The sequence below is a fragment of the Toxorhynchites rutilus genome, chromosome 1, assembly GCF_029784135.1.
Source record: "Toxorhynchites rutilus septentrionalis strain SRP chromosome 1, ASM2978413v1, whole genome shotgun sequence".
In the NCBI taxonomy this organism is placed as follows: domain Eukaryota; kingdom Metazoa; phylum Arthropoda; class Insecta; order Diptera; family Culicidae; genus Toxorhynchites; species Toxorhynchites rutilus.
This window is the reverse complement of record NC_073744.1, coordinates 197,753,262-197,765,604: the sequence shown is the minus strand read 5'-3', so window position 1 is coordinate 197,765,604 and position 12,343 is coordinate 197,753,262. Positions and strand designations below refer to the sequence as shown.

Genomic DNA, 12,343 nt, shown 5'->3' with positions numbered 1-12,343 from the left:
CGATTTTCTCCTCGATAGTGTCAGATTTGAACAACAGCAAATGGACTGTGAAAATCGTTGAAGCGGGATTATATATAACAGTTTGAAACGAGGTTTGGCCTTTTTCAATTGCTTAATTACAGTTTATTATTTTTTAAATGTATTTCAGATATAATCTTTCATTTCCAAAATGTTTTCAATGATTAATTTTTCGATACGATAAGTAGTTTCTAAGTTGTGATTCCCAGCAGAAAAGGTTTCTAATTTTGGTTACACCCTCTTCAAAACGAAGTCTGAACTGAAATTGGGCAAATGATTGAGAAAGATGAGAAAGGGAACTTTTTGGGAGCTTATCATCATGTGTACAAATCAGAGAGAGTCGGAGAGAACTTACGAATAGCGATTGTCATCGGTAAATGATTGAAATATGAAAAAATATAGACTAATCCGTAGAATTTTTAATTTCATGTTCGATAACTGCATGAAAAATAACCAACAATAAATTGAAAAAGACATTGATTAATATTTGTTGCCAGTCAGACGATTTATTCTTCAATTATTGATTTATTTGAAAAATCAATTTGAAAGTATCTAGAATATATAAAAACCCCAACAAATGAGTATTCTGAATGTGAGTTTAATAAAACATGTATCATAAACATCTAGGTATTATACTGAAAAAACCACAAACAACCGGAGGGAAGTGAGAATTGACAAATTTCTTTTGGTGGTTTCAATTCAATTCGATTCAGGAATAAAACATTAAAAGCAATTCAGAAAAATCGAGAAAAAAAACAACTAAAAAATGAAAACAGAAATGCATAAATCCGAATATTGAAAATCGTTGAAATCGAGAGTTCAGAAAATCAAAAAATGGAAAAAGTAAATAAAACCAAACAAATTTGAAAAAAAAATCTAAAATAAAAAAAATATTCCCAAAATCAGAAAAATGATGAAAATTTAAAAGATCAAAAAGTTGAAAAAATAACAAAAAATAATAAATTTAAAAATTTAAAAATTCTTGCAAAACCAAAAAGAAAAAAAAAACAAATTCGAACAAAGTAAAAAAAATAAAATAAAAAAATGTACGGAAACAAAAAATTGATCTATATTCAGAATTTTAAAAAAGACAGACACATTTCTTGAATAATAAAAATTTAGAAAATCGTAAATTTGTAAAAATCAAGAATTGAAATAAAAAGACAACAGATTCAGAAAATTCGAAACAAATTTAGTAAATGAAAAGGTAAGAACAAAATTAAGAGAATTGTTGATTTGGAAAATTTTTCGAAATTTTAAAAATAAGGAAGTTGAAGTTTGAAAAAAATTAAATCGAAGATAATGATAAATTCTAATTCAAAAATTTTCACAAAATTCATTTATTTTTATAATTAACAGCATTCAGAAAAGCAAATTTAAAACATCAAAATATTAAGAAGACTAGCAATAAGAAACCTCTAAAAATAGAAGTTTCAAAATTAAAAAAAAAATCGAAGGATAATATATTTTAAATATATAAATGGAAAATTCAGAAAATTTCAAAATCAAATTGCAAAACAAAATCAAAACATTCCAAGAAAATTATATATTTGGAAACTCAGAAAATTAAAAATCTAAATTTTTCGCAAAAGTAATATTTGTTTTTTGAAGAGAACTAACTCATAAGCTTCAATTTGATATGTCGATCAAATGAATCGGTCAAAAGTTATGGATTTTTGTAGTGAAAAAAAAATGGTGAAAAATTGTTTTTTCGTACCATCGATTAACTTTGAAAAATCATAACTCAAAAACAAAAAAAATACAATCTTTGACATCGAGAATAAAATATCTAAAAAAAAAATCCTCATCTTCTAGGAAAAAATATCAAAAAATATGGCGCCCTCCAGTCCGAAGCCATGGAAACAATAAAAAACGACTACAATCAACAATTACGAAAATAAAATCCAATTTGCTAGCTTATTAGCTTCAATTTGGTATATCGAGCATCTAAATCGGTTTTTGAAAATTTTGAAAAAAGATATTTTTGGGCAAAAGTGGAAAAGAATATTTTTCGATCCACCCTAAAATAGAAATGGGCACCCTAATAAAAAAAATATAAAAATAAAAAATACGGGTCTAATGTTTTGCGATACCGGATAAATTTATTTTCTTCATGTGAGAAAGGTGTTTTCTGACATTGAGGGGATGAAACAGAAATTAAATTCTTCTTTTATATTCAAAATCCGAAAAATATGCGAATAAATTATTTTTTCTTGATCATGTACAGGATTCGATTTGCTTTTGCTTTTTGCTTTCAATTGGCAATTGAAAAAGATGAACTCAAAAAATTTTAAATAAATTTAGTACATGGAAAAATCTATAAAATTAATACTTACCAAACTACAAATTTAGAATATTTGAAATCCGGAAAATCAAGAATTCAGAAAATTGTAAATTTAGGAAATTGAGAGTTCCGAGTTAAGGTGAAAAATTTAATTGGCTATCATATAAATAAGTTCAATAACTCTGTCATTGTTGAAATTCGATCATATGCTTAGAAAGATTTTTTTCATAAAATATGATTGTATATTTTATGATTTTATGATTATAGATTCCGGAAAAACATATTTTCTCCATGTGAGATAGGTGTTTTCTGACTTTGAGGGGATGAAACAGAAAATAAATTCTTCTTTTATACTCAAAATCCGAAAAATATGTGTATAAAAAACGAATATTTTTTTCTGTCTTGATTATGTACAGGATTCGATTATATACAGTGAAAAAAAAATCGGAGACATATAATATAATAATAATAACATATAATAATGCATATAATCGAGTCCACCGTGTATTGAAATTAGAAGATTGAAAATCGAAAAAATTGAAATTGAAAAACTATTATAGAAGAAATGCAAAATTTTGAGAATAAAAAAATTCGAAATCAAAAAGTGGAAAATTGAAAGGTTGAAAAATTTATCTTGAGAGGTTACATTATTCAACTTTCCAATTATAATAATATTCGAGAAAATGAAAAAATCAAAAAGAATTCAAACTAAACCCAAGGAAATTCAAAATTCAGAAGACCGATATGTTGAAAATTTTTTTTTTTTTTGTTTTTCAAACATTTAAAACTGAAAAATTTAATCTTGAAAATTTAGGAAATTAAGAATTCACAAAATCGAATGATACAGAGAACATCAAAAATAAAATAAAAAAAACTAGGAACATTAAAAAAAAACCGCACCGTTTAGAGAAAAATTGAATAATTTAGAAAATTTGAAATATTGAATTGATGAAAAAAATATTGAAAAAAAACTAAAGTTAATAAATTAAAAATGGAAATGGTCGCTCGAAGAACTCAGATTTATTATAAATTCTGGGACAAAATTAATTGATCCACAACTGTATCCTCAATCAAATTTTCGCATCTTTCAAATGGAAGCTATAGAATCGTCTTACGAATGAATAATGTATTTTTTGGTGGTTTCAATTCAATTCGATTCAAAAATTAAAAGTAAAAAATAATTCAAAAGAATCGAAAAAAAAAACGGAAAAAGAAAAAAAAACAGAAAATTAAAACTCACAATATTAAAAATCTTAAATAATACAAATTTAGAAAGTTGTAAATCGAGAATTAAAATAAAATATCAACGATTTCGGAAAATTAGAAACAAGATTAGTAAATAAAAAAGTAAGAACAACATTCAGAAAATCTTCAATTTTGAAAATTGAGAATTCAGAAAAATTGTAATATTTAGAAAATTATAAAAAATAAAGGTTGACCAAAAATCAAAAGAAAGCTAGAGACTAATGAAACTTCAAATTCAGGATATTTAAATATTACAAAAATGCGGAATGTAAAATAAAAAAAGTTAAGCGAAAAAAAAACAATAAGTTTTGAAAAACTGTTGGAACTTTAAAACAAATTTAATAAATGAAAAAAAAATGTAAAAAAATCAAATCTCAAAAAGAAAAATTTCAAAAATTAAGAATTGATGAAATTCAAAAATTATAAAATTCGAACAAAATTTAAAAGACTAAGAACGTAGAAAGTTATGAATTGGTAAATTTGAAAAAATCGAGTTTTTGCTTTTTGAAAAAGATAAACTCAAAAAATTAAAAATAGATTTAGTACATAGAAAAATCTATAAAATTAATACTTAGCAAACTACAAATTTAGAACCTTGAAAATCCGGAAAATCGAGAATTCAGAATATTGTAAATTTAGGAAATTGAGAATTTAGAAAATTACAAAAAATTAAAGATATAAAAATTCATAATTATGAAAAACGGAATACTCAGAAAAACGAAACTAAAAAAATGAGACGAAAAGTTTAAGTTTTGAAAAAAAATACTAAAATGAAAGCGGCATGTATAAATTGTAATTGTAAGATTACCCTTGTGCTCCCTTCAATAAGCTCCTACTTACACGTTAAAACAAACAAAACAAATCATGAGACCGGTAATTGACTGACACTGTTCTTATGTAGTGCGAATGGCCATACTTATGTAGTTTATGAATGGCCATACATAAAGTTTAACATAAACATAAAACATAGCAGAAAAAAGCGCACAAAAGCAGGTTTTTTTTAAATTTAAAATAGGAAATTCGAAAATTAAACGTTGAATCGAAATGGAAAAGCTGGTAGATTTATAAATTGAAAATTTAGAAAATTGAAAAATGAAAAACAAAAAATTCAATGATTAAATATGAATTCAAGCCAGAAAAAAATTAAAACTAAGTTTCAAAAATTAAAACTATCATAACTTTTGTAAATCTATCTATATTAAAATGAAATGGTAAATAAAAAAAGAGAAAAACAAGAATCTAATTGACTGACGTTGAGGATAAAAGTGTGGATAAAAATCAAAATGAAAACAAAATTGAAAAATGATTTCAAATGAGAATTCTATAGAAACCAAAACAAAAAAACACTGAGATTGAAAATTGTATTACGGATTTTGATGATTATAAGGATTAAAACTAAACCGAAAATTAAAATGAGAGAAATGATAGGTGAGCATAGTTACATAATTTAATTTTAAAAAAGGAAATATGAATACGTTGGAAAAAAGTTTAAACATTGATAAAGAAAAATTTATTGAATTGAGATTAAAAATCGAAAAAAAAACAGGAAGTGGGTTATATCTATGGTATAACCGCAAGGGTGACGTAGGACTATCGTTGATTTAGAGATCATTTGTTTGAAATTGAATCTAAATCCATTCTGAATGAATGAATAAATGAATATTTGGGGGACTTCGAAAACGAGAGCGTTATGTTGGAAGCACAAGGTTTTATGCATCCAATATAGGATACGAAAAACCTTGTTCTGAAGAATAATCTTCAGAAGCTTTCCTGCTAACTGTACCTGATTGACAAATCACAAACCCAAATGTATTATATGGATATTTTATGGATAGAAAACATTAAAATAAACTCTTCCGCTTGAATGTAATTTTCAATTCCAAGGGGAACTGGCAGATTATTTTCCAGTAACGATTAGATATTTTCACATTTTCCTCGATACTGGAAGCCCACCAGTAGTTAATACCTGAGAGAGAGGAGCCAGCTGAATGACAGATAGTTTGTTTTCTTCTTATTCTTTTTACGCATTCTCATCAAGAAAATTCCAATCTGCCAATTTCAATCAAGCAAGTTGTTGTTACTCATTTATGAGAAAAGTGTTCAAACTTGACGTGAACATTTGTGCGTTTTCATTCCCGATTTGATTTTTGACTTAGGACTGCGTCTAACAGGAATATATGGGGGGGTAAAAACTTTGAACACTGATCATGTAGAAAATAATAAAAGATGTACCAGGTCAGCCCACATCATGGCTTCCAGCAGCATCGGCCCATTCAAACAAGTTTTTTTTTTACTTTTACTTTTCATTTGCTGCAAGCTCAATGAATCGATTTTTACAATGTGGGCGATGATGTAATTTGAATATGCAGCGTATGTGGAATATATAAAATAAGTGCTAATCTTCCAACGAAAAAAGAGTTAACATTGATTTCTCTCAGGTGCATTTTTAAGGAATTTTGTTTGTGTCCGATGGAAATAATAATCGGTTGACTAAAAAGGATGCTGTGTCTGCATTTTTAACAGGCAGTGATCACGATTCGGATGAAGATGAGAATTATCCTACCAGTCTCTCGTCATCTTTGCCATGATATTCCTGCCCATCACTGATGGACATATACAAATTTTTAATTTGACATGCATGTCGCTTATCAAGGCAATAGTATCACTGAAGATCCAATCGAATTGACCGATAGTGAAGGTGAACCAATTAGTCTTGTCCACAAAGTCAAGTCAAGTCAAGTCACACAACAAGTCAAGATTCTTTCTCCCCTTTATGTGTGATATAATTTGTATACCTTTTTCCAACATATCTGTCGCTTCCAATCAGTCTACATAAATGTTGTGCTCACTCTGCCCTCCCTTACAACACCCACTTCCCGTTTGTGACATTGATGAGTGTCGAGCAGGAATGAATTGTCTTTCTCGATATTCATTGTAATCTTACGTTGATCGCACTTGATCGAAGAAATTACAAGAAGAATGTATTTGACCGCAGATTTGATTTGCTGAAAACACTATCTTGTTTTCTCTCGTGTTATGCGTTATGTGTGACGATGGTAGTTTTTTTTCGAAGTTGCTGTTGATTTCCATGGCTTCGGCTTGCATGCAGCGATTTTTAGGGATTTATTCGACTTTTGGTTTCGGGCAGCTACACCAGCAGTAGCAGCAGCTTTCTTCTTGCTGGTCGCCTTCTTCACAGCAGCAAGTTTGTTTTTTTTTGCAGCAATAACTGTTCCAAAATGATCTAATGATCGAGCTGACACCTGCTTATATACAGATTTTTGTGATTTCAATAGCTTGCTTTCAAAACAATTTTTGAGCTATTGAAACAAGTTTTTGGATCAAAAAGTAACACATATAACGCGTAGACATTTTATCTTTCGAATGAAGCGGTTATCATACCATTTCTTTCAACCGGCGAATCGGTTTTTTTGCTCAAAATCCTGTTTCTCCAATGTAACACTCTCGTTCTCGAAGCTTTGAACTTACACCCCAAGTATAGAAATGAAAGATGTAGTCCGACGTCAAAATTATTTTCACATAAAATGTCTTGTGAAAAAATGTCAAGTTGAAATTTTCTACATATTTCAATACTTCCCCTTGGTTCACCGTGACTGGTTCGCGCTGACATAAGGGTGATCACAACAAATGCGAGCTGGCTTCCTCTCTCTCAGGTTAATACTAACTCGATAACCACCTGTTAATAACACTTGATTGAAAAATATTTGGTCACAGTGTTACATGGATAGAAAACATTAAAATAAACTCTTTCACATGAATGTATTTTTAAATTCCCAGAGGAACTTGGAGATTATTTTCCAGCAATGATTAGATCTTTCCTGAACTTTCTCGATGCTGAATGACATCCAAACGGAAAGAATTCCGCGCGTGTATGTGTCGATCCTTCGCCGTCCATCTCGTCCAGCACGTTAGGCAACGATGTTGTCTTGTCGATGTCCTCACGAAAAATGAATGCGTCTCACCACCAGAATATCGCTTAAGTATGTTTTGTGTGTGTGATTGAGTCGAGAGGTGTGTTTTACGATGGCAATTTGGAAGGCAATCTAGAGGGGAATGAACTCTCTGAGCTCGAAACTTTCGGCGACTGAGCAATAATCGATTGCGTGCGCATACAATATTGGATACGGAAATATCCTACTGATGGGGAAGAATAATCTTTAGAAGCTTTCCTGCTAATTACACTTGGTTGAAAAATTACAAAATCAAATGTTTTTGGTCGCTGTGTTATTTGGTTAGAAACATTAAAATAAACTCTTTCACGTGAATGTATTTTTAAATTCCCAGAGGAACTGGCAGATTATATTCCAGAAATGATTAGATATTTGCGGAACTTTCTCGATGCTGAATGGCATCCAAACGGAAAGAATTCCGCGCGTGTATGTGTGTGTAGCGATGTCTTCCCGGGGAACCGTTTGTGGCATCACTCTCCTCCTGATGAATTCCCTTCTGGCCTAAGGTGCACAAACAGGCTCTTGGTGACACCGTTCATCCGCGCTTTCATGATAAACGAAGAGCTCAGCGACAACATGCTCCAATCGCTGTTCAATTAGAACTGAGTGGATTTCCGAGCGGCGCTCGCTTATATACCGATTGGTGATTTCAATAGCCTGTTTTGAGAACAATTTTAAGGCTATTGAAACAAGTTTTTGGATCAAAAAGTAACAAGTATAGAACGCGTAGACATTTTATCTTTCGAATGAAGTGTTTATCATACCATTTCGTTCAGTTGTTTAGGAGCTATTAACGCTCAAAATCTCGGTCTCCGGCGTAACGCTTTCGGTTTCGAAACTTTGATTTTACACCCCGGTATAGAAATGAAAGACGTAGTCCTACGTCAAAACAATTGAAGAAATATTGTAACTGAAGAAGGATTGGGGACCAATTGAATAAATTGAATATTGAATATTGAAGAAGAATTAAAGAAAAATTGAAGATAAACTAAAGGTAGATTTAAGAGAAAAAAAAATGAACAGATTCAAGCAAAACTGAAGGAAAATTGTAGAAAAATCGAAAAATAATTGAATAAAAATGAAGAAAGATTGAAGGAAAAAAGAAGCAAGTTTGCAGAAAAAATGAAATTGAATGGATATAGAAAAAAAAATTGAAGGAAGTTTAAGAAAAAAAAAAGAAAAAAAAAGTTTAAGAAAGAAACATTGAAGAAAAATCAGAATTGAAAAAAAGGTCAAGGAAGATTGGAAACAAATCGAATACTAATTGAAAAAATAATACTAGATTGAAGTCTTCTTCTTCTCCTTGAATGGCGTTAACGTTCCCTGTGGAACTTTTGCCGTCTCAACGTATTCATTAACTAGCGTCGTTCATTAATACTTGGTTGAGATTTCTATGCCGAATAACACGCCTTGAATGTACTCTAAAGTGGCAAGCTCTAGAATACGCGTGACCACAGTGCAAGCCGGAAGAATTTTCTTTGACGTAAAATCCCCCAACCAGAACGGGAATCGAACCCGAACACCCGGCATGATAGTGTGGGACGCTACCACTCGGCCACGAGTGCACTTATTAGATTGAAGTAGAATCGATGAAAGATTGAAGAAAGATCAAAGATAAATTGAAGATTGAAAAAAAAAAAAAAATTTGGAAAGAGTGAAAAATGAAAACAAAATGGAAAAAAAATGAGAAAAGATTGAAAAAATACTGAAGAAAGATTAAGAAAAATTGAAGGAAGATTGAATAAAAAAAATAAACATTGAAAAAAAAACAAATGTGGTTTGAGAAAAACCTAAGACTATGAAGAAAGATTGCAGAAAAATTTAGAAAAAACTGAAAAAATAGAAGAAAAAATTCAAGGAAACTGAAAACAGATTGGAGAAAGATAGAGAAAGACTGAAGAAAGATTGAAGAAAAATTGAAAAACAACTGAAAAATCGAAGAAGTTAAAACAAAAAATAAATTAAAAAAACTGAAGTAAGATTGAAGAAAAACGAATAAAAACAAATTGAAAAAATAACAAAGATAGGAAAAACATGACTAACTGAAAAAATGATTGAGTTGGAAAATAAATTGAAAAGAGACTGATTGAAAACAAGATTGAAGAGAGATTGAAAAATACTGAAGAAAGATTGAAAAAAAAAGAAAGATTGGAGAGAAAAACGAAGACTATTTGGAAAATGAAGAAAGACTGAAGAAAGATTGAAGAAAAATTGGAAAGAAGACTGAGAAATATAGAAGGAAAATTTTGAAGTTAAACTGAAGAAAAGTAAAGACATATTGAAGAAAAAATTTCAAAGCAAAGATTGAAGAAAAATGGATAAAATTAAAAAGCTGAAGAAAAATTGAAGAAAACTTGAAGAAAGATTGACGAAAAATTGAAGAAAACTGAAGAAAATAAAATTAAAAAAAATAAGAAATACTAAAGAAAGATTAAGGTAAAATCGAAAAAATAAGAAATAATGTAGAAGAATTGATTAAGGAAAAATTCAAGAAAGATCAAACAAAAAATTAAGAAATGCTCAAGAAAATTTGAAGAAAAATTGAAGAAAGATTAATATAAAAACTTTTATTATACTTTTTTTTGTGGGGTTATGCGAAAGACCGTGTCTATGCTAACTCTCCACAAACTCTTGAACATTTGAAAGACAACATTCGTGAAGTTATGACCGAGATATCGCCCCATATGTGCCGAAAAGTCATCGAAAATTACCTGTTCCGGATCAAGGTGTGCGAGGAAGCCCTAGGTGGACATTTGAATAATGTTGTATTTCACACATAATGACATAAACCAAACTTTAATTTGAAATAAAAGTCATCGAAATTCGAATTCTAAGTGTGTTTTATTTCAATTTACTTTCGGAATTTAAAGTTGGAAAACCCTGTATAATCGAATAAAAAAAATTTTTTATTGGTTTTTTTTGCATGTATTTTTCTTTTTTTTTTTTTAATATAAAAGAGGAATTTGATTTCTGATTCATCCCCTTAAAGTCAGAAAATACCTTTCTCACATGAAAAATTTTTTTTTTTTATTTCGGACTGTGTTGCCTCGAACTGGCTCTACATTACAAAGTACACTACGGAAGACGATTCTGTTGCTTTCATTTGAAAGGTGAGAAAATTTGATACAGGATATAGTAGTGGAACATCTAAATTAATGGATTTTAATAACATTTTGGAAGTGAAAAACTTAAATGTTAGTAATTGTTAATGTATTATTATTAATGTCATCCTGATTTTTTTTTATTAAACTGGATTGTTTTTATCAGTCAAATTGAAGCTCTCTAACCGCTCTACAGTTTGTTCTTTGACACCCATCTTCTATCTATCTTAATTTGGCTGCAATATCGATATAATTAATTCTTGGTGAAAATTCAAGCAAAATCTTCAAAAATCACGATTTTTACCCCACTGTATATGAATTAGTCACTTAAATTACACCTTATCGTTGAAAGGTTACATTCCTTCTTGAAATAAGTCATATTTGAAACATAAAAAAAAAATTTTTTCAAACTGTATATAATCGAGTCCAAAATTGTATATAATCGAATCACATATAATCGAGTCCGACCTGTATAACGAATAAAAAAATGGTAAATGTATTGTTGTGATTTTCATTCTTCTCCTTACACACAACCTTAGTCAATTTTAAAGTCGCAGATTCGGTCGGAAATTTGAATTAAATCAAACGAAAATGATTGAATGTTGAACTAAATTGTGACTTCGACTGCATATTCATGTCTTGAATCAAATAATGAAGAACGACATTTATAGCTGTTCGCTCCAAAAAGTGAATAATCCGACTTCTCGAAAAAGCCTTCCATTATTTGTTGTTGTTGCGTTCTTCACATTGTATTCCTAACGCAACGCGCGCTGCTGCAGTCATTCATCGCCCGAACCGTCCGTACTTTGTAGTGGACTAAATTTGCTTGCGAATTGCGTCGGCTATAAACAACTCAAGCCCCCGAAGAGAGGAGGAGTTGGAGAAGGAGCAGAGTCCACCGGATAGAAGAAATAGAATTCAATAAATTATCCACTTTTTTTTTATCACTTCCGCCCTCGACGTCTGACGTTGTCGAAAGTGCACTTCACTTCACTTCGTTTCGCTACAAAATTGTTTGATGAATGAAGGTTGTGGACTGGGGGGAGAGGGGGGTATTGCAATTCAAAGCGAGAGCGAACTTTCTCCACTCTTTTTTTGTTTGTTTGTTCTCGGAAGAGTTCAGAACTTCTACTTCGAAGTGCGCTTAGCACACCACCAGCACAAAACTTCAAATCGTACCTGTTTTGAAATGGGGGGAAAAAAAGGATCGTTTGCCATTCACAATACACACACACACTACTTCTGGCAGTGATTCCACGTAAAGTGCAGTTGCATCAAAGCGGTGGTTCGCTACTGCTGCTCCCAAGTGGTTGAAATATAAAATAAAACAATGTTCCGCGCCACCGCCGCGCGGCTCCCTTCCGAACCGAATGCAGTTTTATGCTTCGTGATTCGCATGTGATGTGTTCCTTCTGTGTGCTCCCGAGAGAGAGAGAGAGGGTGAGGGTGGTAAACGAGAGTTGGAAGTATTAAGTGCTGGAAAAGTGGCCTTTCGGCCGGTGGCAATCCCGAGGTAGATTGGAAGGTTTTTATTTTTGAACAGATTTAAGCCACTGGTTCGGTTTTTTCTAAAGGTTGTTGCCCTAGAGAGAAAGGTTGGAGTGCCAGTGCTTCATTGGAAATGAAGTAAGCTTTGAGTTGCTTTCAAATTCGGAAGCTGCCTTCAAGACGTAAACAGAAGCTGGTCTTTACTCGAATGCCTTAGGACCGAGAAGTATTAATCA

At 30.8% G+C, this 12,343-nt stretch overlaps 1 protein-coding gene across 9 annotated transcripts in view; it reads right to left on the bottom strand.

The window, feature by feature from the left end:
- LOC129781086 (blood vessel epicardial substance) overlaps nucleotides 1-12,343 on the bottom strand; it is a 196,467-nt gene that overhangs the window by 126,182 nt on the left and 57,942 nt on the right. The window lies entirely within an intron of this gene.